The sequence below is a fragment of the Miniopterus schreibersii genome (assembly GCF_964146895.1).
Source record: "Miniopterus schreibersii genome assembly, chromosome: 14".
Classification (NCBI taxonomy): domain Eukaryota; kingdom Metazoa; phylum Chordata; class Mammalia; order Chiroptera; family Miniopteridae; genus Miniopterus; species Miniopterus schreibersii.
This window is the reverse complement of record NC_138114.1, coordinates 54528638-54550049: the sequence shown is the minus strand read 5'-3', so window position 1 is coordinate 54550049 and position 21412 is coordinate 54528638. Positions and strand designations below refer to the sequence as shown.

Here is a 21412-nt window from a genome sequence, read left to right as displayed (position 1 = left end):
AAAAACAAAAGAGTGGCAGAAAAAAATTAAAAACAAAAACCGAAATGGAGAAGCACAAACAAGGGGCAGTGCGGCCAGACAGAGACTCAGGAAACGGGTCCTGGCCCCGGCTCAGCCAGGAGCAGCTCTGCCCGTTGGCCAGGTGACTTCCCCTCTCTGGGCCTCAGTTTCTGCAACCTGTCAAATGGGAGGCTGGGCCAGACAAGCTGTGTCATATAACTGCATATAAGAGCTCTGCGTCATATAGTGAGCATGTAAGTGCAGCCACACATGGTCTACGGGCTTTAGCCAGGCCACCTGCCCCTCTCAGCCTCAGTTTCCTCACCTGTGACATGCAAACAAGAACCTGAGCGAGACTCAATGTGGGTCTGAAGGCGCTGTGTGAGCTATGAGGAGGTAGCTAGGAACTGACGCTGTCCTGGGGGACTGTGTGACCCGCCGTGCTCGAGGTCCCAGGATGCTGGACAATAGCCAAGGCCAGATTCCCACACCCTGCCATCAGGAGCCTCAGCTGTGACCTCCCATGCAGTCGTGTGGGTGGCAGGTGACACTGGGGTAGGGAGGAGGGGATGCAGAGCCAGCCCCCTCATACACATCTATGGGGTAGAAATAAAGGTATTTGCACAAAGGCACTGTCCAAGCTCATCTTTAAGCACACAGGGCACCTTGGTGTCTTTTGGTGACACTAACAACCATCTGTATTAGGCAGTTTCTTGAAGGACCAGGAAGCCGGTCACTCGCCAGTGCTCACACCCACCTCCTGCACGAAGAAGACCCTTTTCCTTCCCAAACATTTACAGACTCGTGGGGCCCACAGCCAGCCATGTTCTCTCCCTCTTGCGAGGCTACCACCCTGGCCCAGCCTGCACGCACAGCTTTCCTCCCAGGCGGCCCCAGAGGTTCCGTGGCCAGGGAGGAGCACTCCTGCTCCAGGCAGTCCCATAGCAGCACTGCTCTCTCAGAACCCCCAGGCCATCTCGGAGGGAATGTCACCTTCCAGTGGCTGGCACCTGGAACACGGCTGGGAAGGCAGCAATCTCTATCTCGGGGGCCTGGCGGCGAAAAACAGCCCCACTAGAAAACCGGAGGGAACCCAGGAAGGGACCGAGGAGCACTTTAAGAACTGCTGAGCACACAAGAGCCACCAAGTTGTGCCACCCACTCAGAGGTCACATCCTGACCTCAGCTCACACACCAGGCCTTCACCCTCCGGATCCGACCAAGTCCTATCTCCCAACCTCTCTCACGGGGCCTGGGGTAGAAATTAACCAGGCGGGCTAACTGAGCGACACTGAGCCGGCCGCCCTCTCCCCTCCACCCCGTTCACGCTGCAGCTCTGCCCCACATTAGAGACGCCACCATCTGCCAAAATGAAACTCTCTGGGCAGACTCGACTGCCTGGCAGGTCTGTCGTAATGACAGATACACCTGAACTCCTGGCACCTCTCAGCTAAATCCCCAAAGCCATCTCTCTGTGCCCCCCAGGGTCCAAAGGGCAGGCCAAACTCTACACAGATCACCCTGGCCATCGGCCGTAGTACCTTGGAGGGGAAGCCGCCGCATGTGTAAGAGCAGCCATCTGTCTGCGGACAGACGGAGACGGCCAGACTGCGGACTCTTCAGACCAAGAAAGAGGCTCCCGCAAGGGCTGCCCTGGGCCCTCATTCACAGCAAGGCCCAGCACCGGGCTCTGAGTTACTCAGAACTGGCCACGGAACCAACATGAACAGCTGCTTCGTGGGGTCCTGAGCTCCCTTTGCAGGTTCTGGCGAGACGTGGAGGCAGAAGGGAGGGGCACCTCACTTGCAAACCGTCTCCACTTCCTTCTGAGTACTCTGGATATGACACCCGGGCCTCCTATGCTACCAGCAAAGACCTTGGGGGTTAAAGAGGAAGTGACAGGGCCAACCAGACACTGGCTTAAAGAAACACCCCGCTGCATGCTCCCAGAGCCTTCCGCGGGCATCTCGACAGCTCTACGTGAACCTCAGGAGGCCTTGAGAGTGCTAACCCAGCTTCTCAAGGTGAGCACATCATGTTCCAGAAGGGCCCAGTCCCCGGAAGGGCCCCAAAGTGCCTGGTGAACTAACTGTGAACCTTGCCAGCTGCTGCTGTGGCTGTCACATTACTGTCACTATTGTCGTTGTCCCCTGGTGGAGCCATCAGAACCAGGTTTGAGTGCAGGCTCCCCTTGCTGCCAGGAAGCTCACGTCACTATGTCAACAGCCAGAACCTCCATAGCCAGGCCTCGGAGCATGTCCCCAGCCCAGCAACAAGCCGGCTGGGAGCCTGGTGTGCAGGAGGCTATCCACAACACCGGGAACCTGGCCTCCACCACGCTTAACACTAACACCGGGAACCTGGCCTCCACCACCAGGAGAAGACGGGAGGTGGGCGCAGACGGTCATGCCCAGAACTAGAATAACAATGACATAGTTTAAAAATAAAGATGCCGCCCGGACGGGCGTGGCTCAGCGGTTGAGCGTCGACCTAGGATCCAGGCGATCAGGGTTTGATTCCCGGTCAGGGCACATGCCCGGGTTGTGGGCTTGATCCATGACTCTCTCATCATTGATGTTTCTATCTCTCTCTCTCCCTCTCCTTTCCTTTCTCTGAAATCAATAAAGATATACTTTAAATAAATAAATAAGCCAGACAGGGCGAGGGACGGGGTCAGGATGGACGTAAGGTCAGAGGCCGGCATGTGCAGGTGCTCGGGGCAGTCAGCTCGTGGGGGGCATGGTCCCCGACCGGCCCGATGGGGTGGAGCTGCGTTCATCCGCTCTGAGTCCCCGCCCCGTGCCTGCCCCGCGCCTGCGGGAATGACGGTGGGGTGAGGACAGACGCCTCTGTGAGCCACAGGCCCTCCTCTCGAGGAAGTGACAATCATTAGACTGACCCACGAGTGAAATATAAAGCAAAATACGATGCAGTGCAAGGCAGAGTGCCTTCTGGAAACAAACAGCACACAGTAACATAACGGGGCTGCAAAGGCTCAGACACCAGCATCACTACCTTCCCGGGCCGAGTGCAGAGCCTCGCTGGGGTCTCCCCCACACTTCACGGGTTCTCGGCCTGGGCGGACTCCTGCCCACTTCAATTATTAATAAAACAACAAAATGTTTGCGAGAGCCGTGATGTTCGTGAAGTGCCAACCCCAGGAAGTGCCCGGAGGTGGCATCCACATCCAGAGGCCCCAGTAGGCAGCTTCTCGGCCCCTGGTCTGGCCTTGCCCAGCCGCTGTGTCCATCCACTCTGTGAGCTCCCGGAGGCACCGACCCGGCCCTACCCCTAGTCCCCCAAAGCTGGCACAAAGAGCTGCTCAGAAAATGTCTGCTGGACCAAGAAACGCATTCACCACGTTAGGTCAGGTCTGGGCTTCCCTAGCACCAAAGCTACTGATGCCTCTGGCTTCTGGGTTTCCCACAGCTATCAAAATTGTGTTGTTATCACTAATTTGAAGCATGGCACCTCCTGGTCCACAGAGGGGCCAGGCTCGGAGCCGTCCGGGTTGCAGAGGATCTGTGATCACACAAGTCCCATACCTGACAGCGCTCACACCTCCCAGAAACCTGTGAATACTCATCGGAGCCTCAGAGGGTGGCCCTTCCCTCCCGGGATCCCAGGAAAACCTCAGCCCAGGTCCTTCCCCAGGGCTCGGTTCTCCAGGTTCTGCCTTCAGGAAAGAGCCCGGCCCCCCACAGGCAGGGCCAGCATCCCCCGGGCAAGAGGAGGCCCGAGGTCCCGAGAGCCTATGCAAGAGCAAGGCCGGTCAAGGGCAGGGGGTCCCAGAGAGGTCGGATGTGTGTGTGTGGCACTGTGCTCTTAGACAAGGGTGCTTTCTAGGGGACCTTAGGTGAACAGGCAAAGCCTATGCACACCTGGGCTATGATTCTCTTTTCTCTTGGTGTTGGAATCCCAAGTCCCACACTCCCTGGGCTGGCTGTGCCAGGCACGAGGGAGGAAGGTGGTCAGTGTACCCAGCTAGGTTCACCCTGACCACCAAGGACAGCCACAATGCCCGGCACAGCAAGTGCTAGAACGTGATGAATGCTACTGGACAGAGGAGTGAGCTGTAATCCCATGTCAGCAGGTAAAGATCTGGAGAGACGTCCTGGAGGAGGGGGCATGGCTCAGGCCAGAGCAGAGAGGCAGGAGAGCAACAGCCAGAGACGGGGTGAGGGCATCCCAGGACGAAGCCAAGAAGTGATGTGTCTGACACCCAGCGAACTGGGGCTGGGAGCTAAGGGCCCGGCTGAGGCCAGCGCCCCTCCCAAGGTCCCAGAAGGTGGGGACCCTGCCACAAAGGGCAGCCTCAAGCTCCCCCGCCCCCGCCCAGCCTCCACCTCACTGCGAGCCTCCCGCTCTCAGGGGTTCCCCGGCCAGGCCCGTCCTGCTCTCTTTTTGCGGCGAGACTACCACGCAAACCAGCTGAGCCACGAGGGGCACAGGCTGGTGGGTTTACTTAACTGAACAAAGTCAGGGGACCCCGGGGACGCTGACAGGGGGCCCCGAACCTCCCCCTTTCGTAAAATGGCAGCATAAAGGTACCAAACTGCAAAACAGTCCTTTCTATCTCCCAGGACACCAACGGCCCTGCTCCGACCACGCCGCCAACCCAGGCGCCAGCGGACAATGTGAGAATTGTGCTCTCTCTCGGGAAGGGGGAGGGGCCACGCACAGCCCCCCACGAGAATGTCACGACCGTCCCGACTCCCGAGTCATGGACATGTGACCCGGGCATGTGCCGAGCGTGTGCTCCCCACGGGTTGCGTGGTCATGAAAACACAAAGGCACAAGGGCTGGGGGACGCAGGGGACCGGGCAGTGACGAAGGGGTCAGAGCCACAGAACGCTTCATTCAACACCAAGAGGCCCAGGGGGCCGGGGTGGGGGAGGGCTGCTCCCTTACAAACACCCCCACAGGCTGCGCAGAGCCGGCGGCTGCTCCGTCGTAAGCTCAGGACACAAGGCCAGCAGGGGTTTCGGAGTCACTCTGGACAACTGCGAACAGTGAGATGAAGTCCAACCACCGACAGCGCAGACCCTTCCAACCCCGGTTCACCCCGCGTTTACGCGGGCACATCACCTCCTGGCTCTGTGCCTCAGTTTCCCCAGCTGTAACAAGGTCTCTCTCCTTGATACAAGCTGTGGCTCCAGAAGCCCAGGCGAATCTCTTTGGAAGGTGACATGTTGAGGCAGGAAGGCAAACACGGAGAACATGGGTTTGACCTCCATTCACTGGACCCGGCCACAGTCCACCAGTGTGCTATCAGGTCCGGCCCACTCCTGCTTTTGGGAAAGCTGGGCCCGCCCGTGTTGGGTGCACCTGGGCGCAGTCTGCACAGATCGCCCCGCTGAGACAGTGCCCACTCCCTGTGCCCTCAGGATGAAAACATTTATGAAATGCAGCGAGAGGCCATCTGCTCCAAAGCCCATCTCTGCCCAGCACCCAGTGAGACCCCATCACGGACCTCACTCCTCGGGGTGGGCTCCCCAGTTATCACCACAGCCTGTTCGCAGAGAAGTGGGCGGCGCTGAGCGTTGACATTTAAGAAAACTCTCTTGGTCTCGCTTTCCCTTTGAATGTGTTGTTGTGGTACAAGAAGTCTCCGTTTGTCCCGGACTAAACTGAAATAAAAGACAGGAAACCCCCTCGCGTTCCTGCATCTTGCGTAGAAGTCATCGAAGGAGAATCTTGTGCTCCGGCAGGAGTCGTGATTGAGGAAGCAGCTGCTCCGCTCGCAGTGACCGGCCGAGCCAGCCATCTGTGGGCGTTAGGGACCCGGCATCATCTGTTCGGTCTGTTGCCTACGCTCGCATTTGTTTAAAGTATTTGGCAGGGAAGCATTTTCCTCCCCCAAGCCCACAGTGTGGGGGAGGCCAGAGGGAACTCTCCTGGAGAGGGCTGGGCAGATCCCGGGCCCCTGCGCTGCCCACGAAGCCACCGCTTGCCCTGCAGACAAGGCCAGGCGGAGGAAGGGGCAGTCAGGGTACCATCTTCTCCTCCCGGGCCCTACACCACCATCAGCTGCAGCAACGAGAGGCAGTGACGTGAGCCGAGGCCAAATCAGAGCTGGGCAGCCAGCCCCCTGGGGAGCAAGCTCCTGGGCCGGTGCTCCCCTTCAGCCACAGCAAGGGGCTGCAAATTAGGCCCTCTGTCCAAGGGCACCGGAAGCCGGCCACACCACTCACTGCCTTCCACAAGGGACAGTCTCCCCCAGACCCCCAAGGGCCCACCTGGAAACTGGGCAGGAGCGGCCTGCGGGGTAGTTCTCCCACAAGGGCAGGGGCCATGCGTCTTCACAGGTTCAAAGCTGTGTGGGAAGCTCCGGGCCAGAAGCCAGAGCAGATTTCCCGCTGGCCACGTGCTCCCACGGCCGAGTGGAGGGCTCTGTCCCGCCTCCCAGGGCAGTGACGTCCTGGGGTTTCTTCAGTAACACTCACGGGACGTGTCTGAACCTCACACGTTTGATTGTGTTTTTTAATTGATTTTTTTTTAAGGCAAGTTGGAACCCATTCACCTGTGGCCAGAACACCCCAGCAGCCCGGGGCCAGCCCCGCAGTCTCAGAGCCAGCCTGTGGCTCCCGAACCTGTTTCCAACTCACCTTCTGGCCTGTCCCGCCCCAGCCAGGCCCCATCACCCGTCTACTTTTCTTTCTACTACCGGAGGGCATTTGCTGACCTGCCTGGGAATTAGATGAAAAGGAAGTTTGTTGCCAAAATTAAGGCCATTTGCAGCAAGTCACTTCTCTCCTCAGGACTAAATGCTGATCAGCAAAACCCTACAGGGCTCACTAACGACACCCAAGGAACCACCCTCCCTGGGGCACATTGTTTTCCTTACTGTCCCCTGCTGGGCCCAGTCACATGCCGCACAGCCAATGGGGCCCAGAGCCTGGGCTGGCATCTGAGGGTGTGGAGGCCGCAGGAGTGCCGGGCGCCGGGAGTCAGGTGACCCAGGCAGAACATTCTCGCGTGTTTGTGTCAGCAACTCCCCCGCCCCCTGAGAGCGCGGCGGGAACAGGCCACGACAGAGCCCAAAGGGCACCGGAGCTCCCTTCAGTCACGCCAATGTGGTTACCAGCTTTTCTTTTAAGGGGGGAAAATGCCCTTGTACACTGAATGGTACTTTTCCAACTCCTGCAACGCCGAAGGTTTGTTCACTTGGTTCTTTGGTTCCCGGGCAGGCGCAGGCAAGAAGCCTGGAAGGTCCTGGGAATCCCAAGTGCCCGCTTAAAACAAGAGCTCTGACCGAAAATAAACAGACCACAGCCCTCTGGCCGAGTAGATGGCACTTGAAAATTCCGTGTGTCGGGAAACAGCCCTCCCTCCAAGGAGGTCACTTCAAGGTCAGAATGACTAGGCCCCTGGGCAGTGTCCCCAGAAGGTGGACGCCAGAGAAGCGTGTCCCCTTCTCAAGCTTCCTCGCCAGCATCCAGCTGGTGACCAACTGCCGCCCGCTCCAGCTCTCGCCCTGCTCTGGTCACCGCTGCTCTCCGAGTGACTCGGTAGCCTCCCAGTTGTCTACTCCACCCTGCTCTGCACCAACACTCTCCAAACGCGGAGCTTTCACAAATGCGAGCATCAGCACGTGGCCCCCAGCTCCCAGCCCTGCCGGGCCACGTCCAGTTCCTTCACCTTGCACCGCGGCCACCCTAACCTTGACCAGCGTAGCTCCCGGCCCATCAGCCTCTTCTCACCAGACGCCCAGGTCTGCGTTACTTTCAACCACCTGCTGACCCTCAAGTACCCCCCACCCCCCCTCCCACCCCAGGGGCAGTCTCACGATGCACACACCGCTCCCTGGTCTCGCACACCTGCTCCCCAGTCCTAGGCCACCTAAACTCCTGCTCATTTGAGACTCAGAAATGACCTTCCTGTGGTTCCCACAGGACTGTGGTCTCACCTCACCAGTACTCGAGCACACACAGCTCCAGTACATTTATGACACTGTGCCTGGCACATGGTAGGAACTGAATAAACACTGCTCTCTGACTGCCCCTGACACAGCCTGTGAGCTCCTCACACACACAGACTCAGCTTACCCAGCTGAGTTCTTCTCGGCCTCGCACACACGGGTGTTCACTAGATCCTGATTGAACTGACTGCACCTGGGACCACCGGCACAGCAGTGTCCTGTGGCCAGCACAGCAACAGTGACACATCTAACCAGGCAGAGGACACAGAACATGAGTCCTGTCACGTCCAGAGAAGAGAGGAAGCCCAGGCGCCTGGTCACCTTCCTCAGACAGCCCCTTGGTCACAAAGCCTCATGATGTCCAAGAAAAGAGTTTCTATCAGGCCACCCAAGCCCAGCCACTCTGGCAGGTCCTCTGCAGGGGGCTAAGATCAGCCCCAGCCACCTGTGCCGGCCTCTGAGGGGAGGGCACTGCTGCAGCCTGGACAGGGCCCCACCCAGAACCCGGCAAATACGGAGTCTTCACACCCCGGTGGCCTTGGCCAAGAGACGCCCAGCGACCACTGGGAAGGGACAGGCCCTTCCCTCTGTCATCCAGGGAAGGGCTCCTTCCAAAAGCTTAGATGAGCTTCTAAGCTCATCAGATGTGAGCTTCTGCTCCTGGAGAGGCTGCTGGTCATGCGCAGGTGCGGGAGGGTCCGGAGGCAGCTGGGATCACACCCAGGAATGAGGGCCGGCCGGGCTGGGGGCAGGTGCCCCAGCTGTGACCACGTAACCTGCGCGAAGAGGAAGCTGACCGCAGGTGTGAAAGGCAGCCTGCCGACTTGAAAGGAGCAGAACAAAATAAAGGCATCAACGGCCAAGAATCCAAAAAGAGCCCAAAAAGGTAGGAAAGGGACCTTCTCTGAGCCCAGACAGGTGTGCGGCCACCGAGGTCTCCAGAGCTGCACTCACAGAAGCTGGTGAGAGCAGAGCCAGGATTCTGGAGCTGCTTCCTGACACTCACATAAATTGTATTTTCTATGTTTAGGCCCAAATTAAATCACTTTTGGTAAACAGCGGTTTTATTTCCTAAAGAGAAAGCTTAAGAGATTTCACCAGTCTTGACTCTTATGAAGAGACGTCGCGAGCTACACTGTAACACAGGCTTTCAAGACTTCCTCCCAAAAAATCATGTCACCTGAGAACACTGAGTAACAGAAGGCTCTCCCTGCCTCAGCCGGACCCGCCCAGCCAAGCCCAGCTCAAACAAGTCCCCTCTGGCTCTGTCCCTCGTCCTGCCACCCACTGGGGCCATGGGCACAGTCACCCTTGTCCTTACCTCTGTCATCCCAGCCCTCCCTCTGTCCTTCTAACACCGTGGCCGGCTGCAGGCTGCCCAAGACGATCACTAACATTCGCTGGACTCCAAGTGTACCCTCCCAGGGCCTCCCTCGGTGCCCCATGGCCAGAGCCCAGGCGAGGGAGCCCAGGCTAGAAGGCAGCCACCTGCCCCACAGCAAAGGTCAGCAAAGGGCAGACCTCAGATTTGAACTGAGGCACCGACTCCAGAGCTTAAGCTGCACTTGCCCTGAACAACCAAGACAGGGCTGCACCCACACTCTGCCCACAGCCCCTCTGCGGCCCCCCTCGTGGGCACGGAGCCTGCCCTGGACCCCATGGCACAACTTCTGCCCATCTTCTCCCGCGCATCCCTCTGCATGCCACCACACCCTGCCTCGGGCTGCTCAGACAGGCTCTCACCAGTCCTCCTAAAAGCCCTGGAGGCAGGACCAGCAAGATGAAAACCTGAGGGGTTCACAGGGCAAATGAGGTCCAGCAAGTGAGCAGCACTGTGCCCACCGGCTCCCAGCCAGGGGTTCTGATCCTTGGACTGTGAGAGGGGCTTCACGGGAGGGGGGTCCCCAGCCCAGCCCTGGGCCCATGCCACAGGGGGCCCCTCCTGCATTTTCACCCCTGCTGCAGTCTCACCACCAGAGCCCCCGAGCCCCTGGCCCCTCTCCTCACCCAGAGCACGGACGCGGCTGGCTACGGAGGACAATGTCTTCCCACCTCCATACAGGCAGAGAGGCAGCTCGCAGCCAGCAGATGGAACCTCCCTCGCTCCCAGGCCCCTGGCCAACACGAATGCCAGAGCAAGGGGAATTCCAGGCGCGGCCCCAGCCTCTCCCAGCTGGGCCTTGTCCGTCAGGCCCTCCACCCAAAGGGCAGCGGAGAACGAGGGTGGCCTCCCCGGGGTGCAGGGAGGGCAGGCGGCAGCCCTGGAACCCGCAGAGGCCACCTCCTCTCCCCAGGGCACTGCCGACCACCAGGGTGCAGAGAGGCCCCCCAGGCCCTGCCCCCTAGGAGCCTGCAGGCCCACCGGGCAGCCCCTGCCACATGGCCACCCAAGCCCCTCCGGGAAGCAGCAGCATGGTGTCCAGGCAGCCACTGCTGGGGACCGCCCTGGACCTACTCACAGCAGGAGCTGGGCCTCCATGCACTGGGGCAGGTGCTGGAAAAGAAGCTTGGGGTGGAGGAAAGAACACAGGCCTGGGACCAGCCAGGACGAGCTGAAGCCCCACCACCCCTCTCCGGTGGGCGGTTCCGAGCAGGATGTTCGAAGCAATAGGTAGAGCCAGCCCCATGGCCAGACTGTGCTGAGGACTCAATGAACTAATGAAGTGAGTGCCCAGCTCCATGAGGGACCTTCTGGAGGTGCCCGGTCAGAGCCCGCTAAACGAATGCAGGGGTAACGGCCGGAAGAAAATAAGGACCCTCCTCTCCCCACCTCGTTAGGCCCAAATCCAGGCCAGGAGAGGGGAGCCAGCCTTACCCACCCACCACCAACGCACAGAGGAGCAGGCGGGAGACCTTCGCCCACACCACCAAACCCCTTCTCATCGAGCTCCAGGTGTCGGCAGGTCCCTCAAGACTCAGGTCTCCCACTGGGGGTGGAATGAGCTGCACTCTCAGTGGCCTCGGGGATCCCGCTGAGCCGGTGTGGGGAGGAGGCAGGAACAGGCTGACCGTCAGAGTCGACCAAGACAGCACAGGCCCCAGGCTGAGGAGCCCGCTGCAGCGACCTCGTGCCTGCAAGTCTGCCCCGCAGCCGAGGCCCCTGAACCCAGCGCGGGCCTCAAAGTCCCACGGGAGAGAACACGGCGCTCAGCAGGGGGCCCAGGAGCCCCATCCCTCTGCGCACTGGCGAGGTGGCCATGGGAAGGTCCCCGCACCTCTTGGGGGTCTGATTTCTCCTCTGGAAGGTTGCATCAGGGGACCAGAGCCCTGTTCTCCACAGCCCTGGTCATCCTGAACGGAACCTGATGAGGCGCGACCCCACCTGCGGGGTGGGAGGACAGCCGCCGAGCAGTCGGGTACAGCCAGGTGGCTGACGGCGGGATGGTCACTGCCAAGCGAGGTGAAAAGAACCACCTCCTCCCTGAGAATCACTAGCAGGCGCCCCGAACCCAGGCTGCACCTTCCCTCCCATGCACCCGAGGGACACTATGTGCCAAACCAGCTGAACAGACCCGCAGGACGCTGGGGACACACGAGAACTATGCTGAGACACACGCTGAGTAAAACCTGCCATCTTCCCTCCGGAAAGACGGTGGCTCAGGGGCTGGAGGCGCACCCCAGACCTGGCCCAGCAGAAACAGGAACCCCCGGACGATGCCTACAACAGGCACTGCACCCAGGGGTGGGCGCCCTTCAGATCCTCCGTCACTGAGACACGGCAGTTCCAGTAGGTTCATTCGGCTCCTGAACAGGAAGGCCCCTGATCCCCCGTAAGGGGAGCCCGGTGGGGGGGTACATTCCAGCCCTCACTCCCAAGTCTCAGATGCACACGTCCATCAACTCAGAAGCTTTAAAAATACCAAAGCTGCCTGGTCAGTGTGGCTCAGTGGTCAGAGCATCGGCCCGCCCACTGAAGGGTCTCGGGTTCAATTCCTGGTCAAGGGCACATACCTGGGATGCAGGTTCGATTTCTGGGCCAGGTCGGGGTGCGTGCGGGAGGCAACCAATCAATGTGTCTCTCTCACATCGATGCTTCTCTCCCCGCCCCCCTTCCATCCCTTCCACTCTAAAAAAATCAACGTCAAAAGTATACTCATCTGAGGCTTAAAAAATTATATATATATATATAGATACACACACACATATATACACCAGTGCTGAGTCCTGCCCCTTCTTTCTAAGGTTCTGATGTAACTAGTGCTGGAGGCCGCCAGGCACGCGGTGTTTTTTTAAACCTCCCCAGGTGATCCCAACTTTAGGAACCACTGTGCTAGATTGTAAAACCTCAGTGCTGCCTGGCCGGGCGTGCCTCAGCGGTTGAGCATTAACCTAGGATCCAGGTGATCAGGGTTCGATTCCCGGTCAGGGCACATGCCTGGGCTGCAGGCTCCATCCCCAGTCCGGGGCGTGCAGGAGGCAGCCGATCAATGACTTTCTCATCACTGATGTTTCCATCTCTCCCTCCCTCTTCCTCTCTCTGAAATCAATAAAGATATATAATAAAAAATAAAATAAAACCTCAGGGCACAGGGGGCCCAGCCCTGTCCACACACCCATTAGGGACAGAAAGGGCAGCAGAGCCAGCCCAGCAGGCCTTGCAGGAGCTGGGTATCCTCAACAGTCCCGTCCCCCACCCCCAAAGCCAGGATGAACCTGTGAAGAGCCATCTGTCTGAGACAGGATGCAGGGCACCCGACCGGCCCCGGTGGGGACAGACCAAGTTCCCACCTGCTGCAGGACGTCCAGTTACTCGATTACTTTAGGCATGTAAACAAAACACGATTTTGTGCAGACCTGGGGTGGCAGGCACCACAAAATGATTTACTTTGAGACACTGAATCATAAGTGCAAAAACCAAAATACTGGAGACCCTCTCGCAACCTCTCTCTGGAGAATGGAATCTGAATAAATGGTGATGGTTTAGCCGGCTGCCAGACTGACTTCTCTTTTCCCCTAGAAGGTCACTGGGAACGATTAGGCTTTCTCGTGAATCTGTCTTTTGTAGGGATGAAGTGAAACATTTTGGTCTTCCCAGTGGAGCCACTGCCCTCGGTCCTGTGGTAGACACAGTATCCAATCACTCCTTAAAAAAAAGCTACAGAAAGAGAGGAGAGAGGGAAAGAGGCACTTAACATCTCCAAGTTTCCCTGTGGTGTTAACAAGACTAAACAAAATTTATGCTTTGAGATAAAACAGAACCCACCCCTCTGTCTTATGAACACGAGACTGATAGCAGGGTGTACGCAAAGCAAGAGGGACCCAGACAGAGCTACCGGCCTCCCAGCTGTGTGGCCTGGGGCCAGTTACTCGGCCTCTCTGAGCCTCAGTTTCTCCGGCTGTAACCGAAGGATTGCTTTGAGAATTAATTAGAGCGTGTATGCCAAGCCCCTAGCCCAAGGGTGGGCCTTCAAAGACCCGTGGGCCCTGCTGTTACTCTTAGAACAATCTGCACCCATTTGGGCTGAGTCCTGCTGCACCCAACTTTTCCTGGTCCTGAGTCTTGGGAACTTGGGGAGCACGTCACCCCAGGGCAGGAGAATCCGTTTCTTTGTTTCCTGGGAGAAGGGAAAAAGGGCCGGAGCAGTCAGGAGCTGGCCCGCCCCGCACTCCGGGGTCAAATGGGCTGTTTACCAAAATGATCCCCTTTCACCTCCTTAGAGCGGCCTGTGGAAAAGGTCCCTCCAGGGACAGCCGTGCCCGAGGGGCGCCGTTTCCGCGCATTCCAGCCCCGGCCGAGCGGCCCCATCCCCCCTGCAGAAGGCAGGTTCCCGGCAGCCCCCACAGCAGGAGGGGAGCGGAGCCGTGAAAGGAGCGGGGGTGCCTGTCACACTTCTCCCTAACCCCTGACGTGATGTGAAATTCTACAAGGTAGACCCTTTGAAATGCAAAATCTTCCCGAGTCCTTCAAATGTGTTTTTATTTTCTCGGGTTCCTAAGGCTGCTTTCAGACCCACCCATCAGCATTTCCCCTCTCAATCAACCCACATTTAACACAAAAAAGAAGGGAAGGGAAAAAAGAGGCGGAGGGGCGGCTGCAGCAAAGACGTCTCTGTTTTTTGAGAACACTCAAGTATCTCCAGTCGCTGCAGGGGGAGTAAAAATCTTGTCCTCTGGCTCCAGCCTCCTCGCATCCCCTCCTCCTAGACACCCTGAAGCCAGCTTTCCCCTGGACGGCTTCCTCCCGTCCTGACCCGCGGCCCTAACTCTCCGCTGGCCTACGGCCTCCTACGGGCGGGACGCCGGTGCCCTCTGCCCCGAGCTGGGGAAGGTCAGGACCGGCACCACCGAAACCGCAACCCGCTATTTTCCAAGCCCCCAACCTTGAGCCAAACTCTGTGCACAGGAGGTTTGGATTAAACATCAAAGGAGAAGTTACCTTAACACAAAGTTGTTTGGCAAAGAAAATTACTTCGCCATAAGAAGAACCCTGGGGGACGGTAAATTGCTTTTGAATATAGACTTTTCAGTGGCGCGGTCATTAATCACCTTAGTGTAAACTGCACTAAAACAAAACTTTCCTAAGCACGTCTCAGGCACATCAGCAAACCTCAGCCTCTGGGTCTGTTTCCAAAGTTCACGCCCGGCACGCACCGGGGCTGCAGCTAATGGGGTCACTTATTACAGTGCAGTCCCCGACCTTGGGCCATAATAAAGGTGATTCAGCCGTGTAGAAAGAACCCTCGTAAAGCCGGGCAGGAAGCAAACACAGAAATTAACCAGACGGGGAGAGTCAATGATTTTTTGGAAAGTGTGTTCACCGGGCAAGTTTGAACAGCAGCTCTCCTGGGACGATCAGGAAGGAGCCGAGGACGAACAGTCGGGTTCCTCGCGGGACCCGGGTCCCTCGGCCGGCCGGGCTCTGTTTCGGAGGGTGGAGGGCAGGGCAGCAGCTGGCCGGGGGCGAGGAGTGGAGCCCAGCCGGGTGAAACTGCGCTGCGCCCGCCAGACTCGGCCATGTGCTTCGTGTTGGCAACAAACCGGTTCTTTCAGGAGAGTAGACGCTGACAAAAAGGACAGCTGCAGCGAAGCGAGGAGCCAAGAGGCAAAAACCTCGAAAAAGCCTCGAGTTTGCGATTTTCCCCTCAAGTTAAAAAAAAAAAAAAAAAATCACCTTTGGGGTTTGCAAGGACTGACCTATTAAAGTGTCCCCCTGGCTGGATCAATTAGAGAGAGCCCCTCCACATCTGGTTTCCATCTAAGACTGAAACTTGTACTATCAGCATATTACATAACAAACGATGCCTGCAGGTTTCTTTTATTACACATCAGAGAGGTGTGTGTGGTGGTGGTAATGATGGGGGTTGTGCTGATCTGACTATTTGCTTATTTCAGTCTTTTTCTTTTTCTAAGGGCAAGACCAGAAAGTTCTCCATACAGCATGAGATTCAGAAAAGTCACACTGCCTGGATAAAACATCAAGTGGGCCACCTGACAGCCGTCTGGCCTTCAGTCTTCAGGGCCCTTGCATCAAGCAGTGGGTGAGAGGGGTGTGCTTTCTTAAAGAGCAAGGCAAAGATGCGCCAAACTGCTCCCAGGCGTCCTCTGCTGCCAGCTCCCAGATTTTACACAAGGCTCCCTCCTCTCCAGCCTCCTGCAGGGGAGGAGATCTGGCCTCTGCTGTGCTTCTGTCAGGCGCCTGCTCCCTGAACCCACTTAAAAGACACCGGGCCGGCCCACTAAGCTTCTACAGAGCTGGAGAGATGGAGAGGCCAGGGGATAGAGAAGGACCAAAAGGTATGGACAGGAATAGTCTAACAACAACAGGGCTTCCCAAAAAATGTCAATTAGTGTAGCCACCATGGTATCAATAAGTATCTTAAAGCTTTTCCCAAAAGAACTTCACGGAATTCCACAATGCTACATGCATACAACACATCCTAAGTTGAAAACAGGAGGGAGAAATAACCAAAAACATTATGTATCAAAACAGGGGGATGCCCTACTTGTCCTGCCAGCCTTAGAGCACCGCTAGCTTTTATTCAGAACTCGCCTTGGAAGTATCCAAGTCCTTGGCAACATTATCTGAACGCATGGGGCATATGGGAGAAAAACACAGAACTGCCCCAAGCCTCCCCGTTTTCCAGACCGGAGCAGTGCCCTGTGTCTGCAGCAGGAATGGCAGCATCCAGACTCCAGCCAAGTGCAGACACAGGGTCAAGGGCTTCGAATCCTGAGCTTAAGACCCAAACCTCTCCCACTAACATGGGCTTATCAAGTGGGACAAGCAACTGTTTTGTGTCTATTCAGTTGCCCACAGCTAAGGGGCGGGGGAGGGGACACCTACAGATCTGCAACTCAGTATCAAAACTGTAACTAACTGAGAGAAGTTACTGTTAAGTGGATCAATTAAAATGAAACCAAAGCCCGGCCAAGTCAGGAACAGAGAATCTCACCCAGTCTGCTAACTCCATTCCTTCCCAAGTCCTCAAACCGGGTGGCATCTTTTGCCAGGGAGTCCAGAATCTGGAGCCGGGAGGGATCCCCCTCCCAGCCTCCCTGCCTCCCAGCCGGTGGGACTGCTGGGAACACATATGCTAGCATGTCATTTGGAAGTCTGCTAATATGTTGTAAGCAGCACAAGACGTTCGCCTGGCTTCCCAGGCCAATAAACAATGCCATTCCAACTCCTGCAGCAGTCAATAGGAAACAGCCCCTGGTCTCCACCATCCAACAATCCAACAAACACTGGTTCCTGTTGAACGACAGTCAGCCTGGCTCTATCTGCACCAGCTCCAGCTCCAGCTCGGCGAGCGCGGTGGCGGTGGCGGTGGCTGCGGCACCAATGCCCTGCCCAGGGTCCCGGCCAGGAATGCAGCCGGGGCCACTTGCCCAACACCGAGTCCGGAGGCTGGAACGTATGGAGACTCGGAGTGTGGCCTATAGGAGGCAGAATCCCATTCATGAAATGCTGCAAAGAGCTGTTCTTTGTTCACCGCCGGTCGAAGTACAGTCCGTGTTAATGAACCCGGCGCTCGGGCGGAGGGAGCCCGGCTTCAGGGGGCGTCCGGGGGCGGCGGGCTGGAGCGAGGCGCCCAGCGCGACTCGCCGGGGCTCGCTCTCCGATGCCCTGTCCCGCGCCACGAGCGAGCATTGTTCCCCAAATATGCGGGCGGGGGCGGGGAGCTAGGGGTGTCCGAGGAGCCACTTGGGGCAACGCAAACAAGGAGCCCTCCCCGGAGGGTGTCCTCACCTCCGCCGTCCCCGAACCACCAAGTGAAGCCCCGAGGGGGACGCGGACTCCCACGGGTCTGCAAAGCAAGGACTGGCAAAAATGTGACTCGACCAGTGCGCCCGAGCCAGACGGCCCTCCTGGCCATGTGCGAAAGCCACGCCGGCGCCCCCCGCTCTGCAAGCCCGCCCCGGCCTCAACACCCCCAAACCCGCGACGTGACCGCCCCGGCCGGTCCAGCAGCCCGGGAGCCCGCCGCCCGCGCCCGCATCCCGGGGGCGGCGGACGAAAACTTCCGCGAACAAAAGAGTTGTCTGAAAACGATGCGGGAAGTTCGGGGCGAGCGGGGCCGCCGGGTCCCGGAGCTCCGGCTGAGACGCGCAGAGGGGGACACCCCCGGGCGCAGCCGGCCCCGCGCCCGCCCCGGGAAGCGCGGACTTCTCCGCGGGGCCCGGCCGGCTCGCCCCCCGGGCTGCGCTCTGACAAGTCCCGCGCCCGCACCGGGGGAGACGCGGCAGCCGCAGCAGCCACGGAGCCGACGCGGAACAAGGCGGAAAAAAGGAAACCGGCCACATTAAAAAAATAGGCGAGCCCAGCACCCCCGCGAGCTGCTCCCCCGGCCGGCCACCGCGCGCCCCGCGGGACCCTCCCCCGGCCCAGCCCAGCCCCGGCCCCGGGTCGCTTACTGTGCGCGGCGGGCGCTCCGGGCGCGGGCCCCGCGCGGTCGCCGCCGGCTCGCCCGTCGCTCGGGCTGCGGGCACGTCCGCCGCGCGCACGCTCCCGGCGCCGAGCGCTTTGTACGAGCGGCTCCCGGGAGGAAATGGACTTGTCACTTCCTGGACCGCTCGCCGCGCGTCCCCTCGGCCGCCGCCCGCCGCCGCCGCGCGGGGCCGCCGAGCGCGCTGCGTGGGGCCGGGGGCGGCGGGGCGGGCTGGGGCGGGCGCGCGGCGCGGCGTGCGGGAGCCGGGCGGCGGGCGGGCGCGGGCGCGGTGCGCGCAGCCGCCGGTGGGCGGGGAGTGGGGGGGTCGCGGCGCGCCGCCGGCGGGGTGCAGGGCGGCCTGCGCGCCGGGCTCGCGCCCGCCGGGCCCCACGCGGGAGGCGGCCCCGCGCCCGGGCCGTGAGTGCGGCCGCCGCGGGCGCCCGGGCGGGGGGCCAGGAGCCCCGCGGGCGCCGCCCCCGCCCGCCCCGCCCCCCGCACGAGCCGGGACCGGCGCGGGCCGCGTGGACGCGAGGCGCCGGCTTCCGGGTGTCGGGTTAAAGGAACGACCGTGGCAGCGCTGCCGGCGGCGCCTCGGGAGGTGAAGCGCCGGTCCCGGCCCGGGAGGACGGAGGGCGGGGTGCGCCGGGCGCCTCCAGCCGCGCCCAGGGGGGCTCGCGGCTGCTGAGCGGGGGCCGCAGACCGAGGCTCGGGGAAGGGACCCCGCGGAACACGCCGCGCGCTTCACGGGGCGGCGCTCTTGGGGCTCACCTGGGGCGTACCTGGGGGCGCACCTGGGGGCTCACCTGGGGGCGCACCTGGGGGCTCACCTGGGGGCGCACCTGGGGCGCCGTCGTCCTGCGAAGTGGAGCCCGAGGTATGTTATTTCATCGACCTTGTATCCTGCGAGAGATTTCTAAGGAGGTTTTTGAAAGCAGCCCCTGTGCCTGTTTTGTGCTCTCCTTTTGCCAAAAAAACAAAACACCTCATTGCCTCACAGGGCCGCGCCTAGGCCGCTTGAATGGTTCCACTCATAGACCAGGAAACTCTCTCTGCTGCTTCTAGGGACGTTTAATTGGTTTTAATCCAACGTTTCAACCCCAGCATCAAACATAAATGAACAATTAACTTTCTGAGCTTGCGTGCACTTGGGAAACTATTATATTTCATGGCTATTGCTGAAATATTTCAGCTTCTCACCACACTGGACCCATTCTCTTCCAGAAAACCATGAGCCAACGTCCCCTTTCACAAGACCTACAGCTCACACCAGTGATTTCTGCTCCAAGATTAGGGTGGACAGCAAATCGGAAGGATTTGTAGATGGTGTGGGATGTAATCCTGGGAAAGCCAAAATGAGCTAACGTGCTGAACACTAAGATACTGGCATGCTTACCCACAAAAAGCACTTTTAAAAGAACTATCAAGGGTCAATTTAGAAAGAAGCGAGAAACCAGTCGTCCTAGGTGGAACGGAGAGAGGCACAGGGATAATTTGGGAATGTGCCACACTTCCCTAGTGCCATCTGGTCACTGTCACCTCAGCCTTTGAGAGCTTTAGGGATAGATTTTAATTTACTTTTTATTAGGAGGCCTAGAGTGACTCCTGCTGGCAAACATTCAGTTTATTCCTGCAATTACCAGTTCATCGGGTCAACTTGAAAAACAAAATGCAGGGGTCCCAAGCCTGGAAACAATTATCACGACCATTATTCTCATTGCTTTCAGGGTGATTTTCGTCTCACAGGATGCTAAGGGCTGTGGTTGGGGCAGGCTCCTTTGCTGCGAAGCCTCCTTTGCAACCTAAAGCAGCCTGTTTTTCTGGTTCTGAGACTTTATTTTATTGAGAATGTACAGAACTAAAACGCATGCTTCAGGAGCTGCGCTATTAACCAATGAACAGCTAGCTCTCATTTACTTAATGTGAATCTCCAAAGGCTAAAAATACATACATTAAGGCCAGTGTCACTTAGCCTTCCACACTGTATGTAGTAAGTCCTATAGATTAAAAAAACCTCCCACTTTTTAGGGCTACCCAACATAGTTCTTTATTATAAAAAATCCTATCCAGAGACTGTAGGGTAGAGTTTTGCGCAGTTCAGAAGAGTAAATACAAACTCAGTTGAACTCTGGATTTAAGACAATGTAAGCGGCAATCGGGAGGAGGGGGAAGCTGCCTACCTTGTTCAATCCTCAAAGGTCAAAACCAGGTTTACGGTACAGCCAGACACCTAAACACAGATCCATAGGCTAATTTAGGAATAAATCCGTAAGTAATCCAAAAATGATCACTTGTCCCTTTTCCATTATGATCAACCAACACTAATCTGGTTAAGCCACGGCACATCCTGGGAAATATAAACTGTGGGGATTACATAGTCTCACTCCAAGCCCAATACATGAAACCCAGCAGAACTGGCTCTCCTGGCCCCCTCAAAGCAGAACCCGCAAATGAAGGAAGGCCTGAGTGTGGCCGGCGTCCCATGTCCCTCACACTGCCTGGGAGGCTTCAGCGTGTCCCTCTATATAGAGCGCTCCCCCACTCCGAGTTTAAAGCCCTTAAGCAACAGGAGACAAAAAGGGTGTATTTTATTAAGAAAGGGTGTGATCAACAATAACTTGTATCAACAAGCTAATAAAAGTATCCACCTAAGCACTTTTGTGCAGACGAGGGTAAAGGTTGGGTTTTGATACAAGCAGGAAGGAGTGTCCTAGGTGGTGGGTGTTTTATTTTTGTGCTTTTGGAACAGGACAAATGTGATATTCAAACTAAGCTTTGAAGTTTGAGTGAGGACCAGTCAAATGTTCAGTTTTCCCCACCAAATTTATCTGCACCTACGGTTTGAAAAGAGCTCAGCACTAAAAAATGATGCACAAGTTTGTCTCTGAAAATAACGTTCTTGTTAGACTAACAAAGTTAGTGAAACACACATCAAACCTGTTATCCTGTGCGATGAGCCAGCCCAGCAGCAGTGTGCAGACGTATGTGTGTTAAGTCCTTTATTCAGCCTCCTAAAGCCACCGGCCTCTTTGTCACTGTTTTATTAAAAGCCAGTCATTCACATTTCACACTGTCCTTTCTACAGCTGAAAAGATCTTTTAAAAAGCAGGAATCTTAAAATTTCCTAGAATAGCTAATGGAAGTGCAGACATCACCAAGTCCACCTGAAGCATTTTCAGAGAGACTGGCTACTGAAAACAAGTAAGCAAAATATGCTTTAGGAAATATGGAAAATTTTGATTATAAATGAAAGCCAAAAATCTGAACTTACTATGGGAACAATTGTTTTATATGGCTCTTACTCAAAAAAATAAGTCCTGTAGTTGCTCCCACATTTATGATCCAGGCCCAACTAACCACCTACCCACACAAGCATGTATGACACACTGAACCTGTTCTCTCCTTTTGTAACTTGTGTTCTGAAACCTCTCCATTGACGAAAAGGTTATAGCTCCGGCTGCCATCTCGTGTGTGTGTGTGTACAGACACACACACACACACACACATACAGGGTGTGCCCCCCCCCCCGAATGTATACACTTTCACGGCTAATAGCTCAATTCTGAAGATGAAATGCATTTTAATAAACACTGCCCCTATAATTATTCAAAGTGCGTGTATAGCC

General features: G+C 57.5%; 1 protein-coding gene across 1 annotated transcript in view; it reads right to left on the bottom strand.

Annotated features, from left to right (window-relative positions):
• FAM53B (family with sequence similarity 53 member B) overlaps window positions 1–17972 on the bottom strand; it is a 75877-nt gene extending 57905 nt beyond the window's left edge. Inside the window, exon 1 of the mRNA XM_081158662.1 lies at window positions 17777–17972. The gene's annotated coding sequence lies outside the window, so the exon portion shown is untranslated. The remainder of the gene's footprint in view (window positions 1–17776) is intronic.
• Window positions 17973–21412: the final 3440 nt, after the last annotated feature.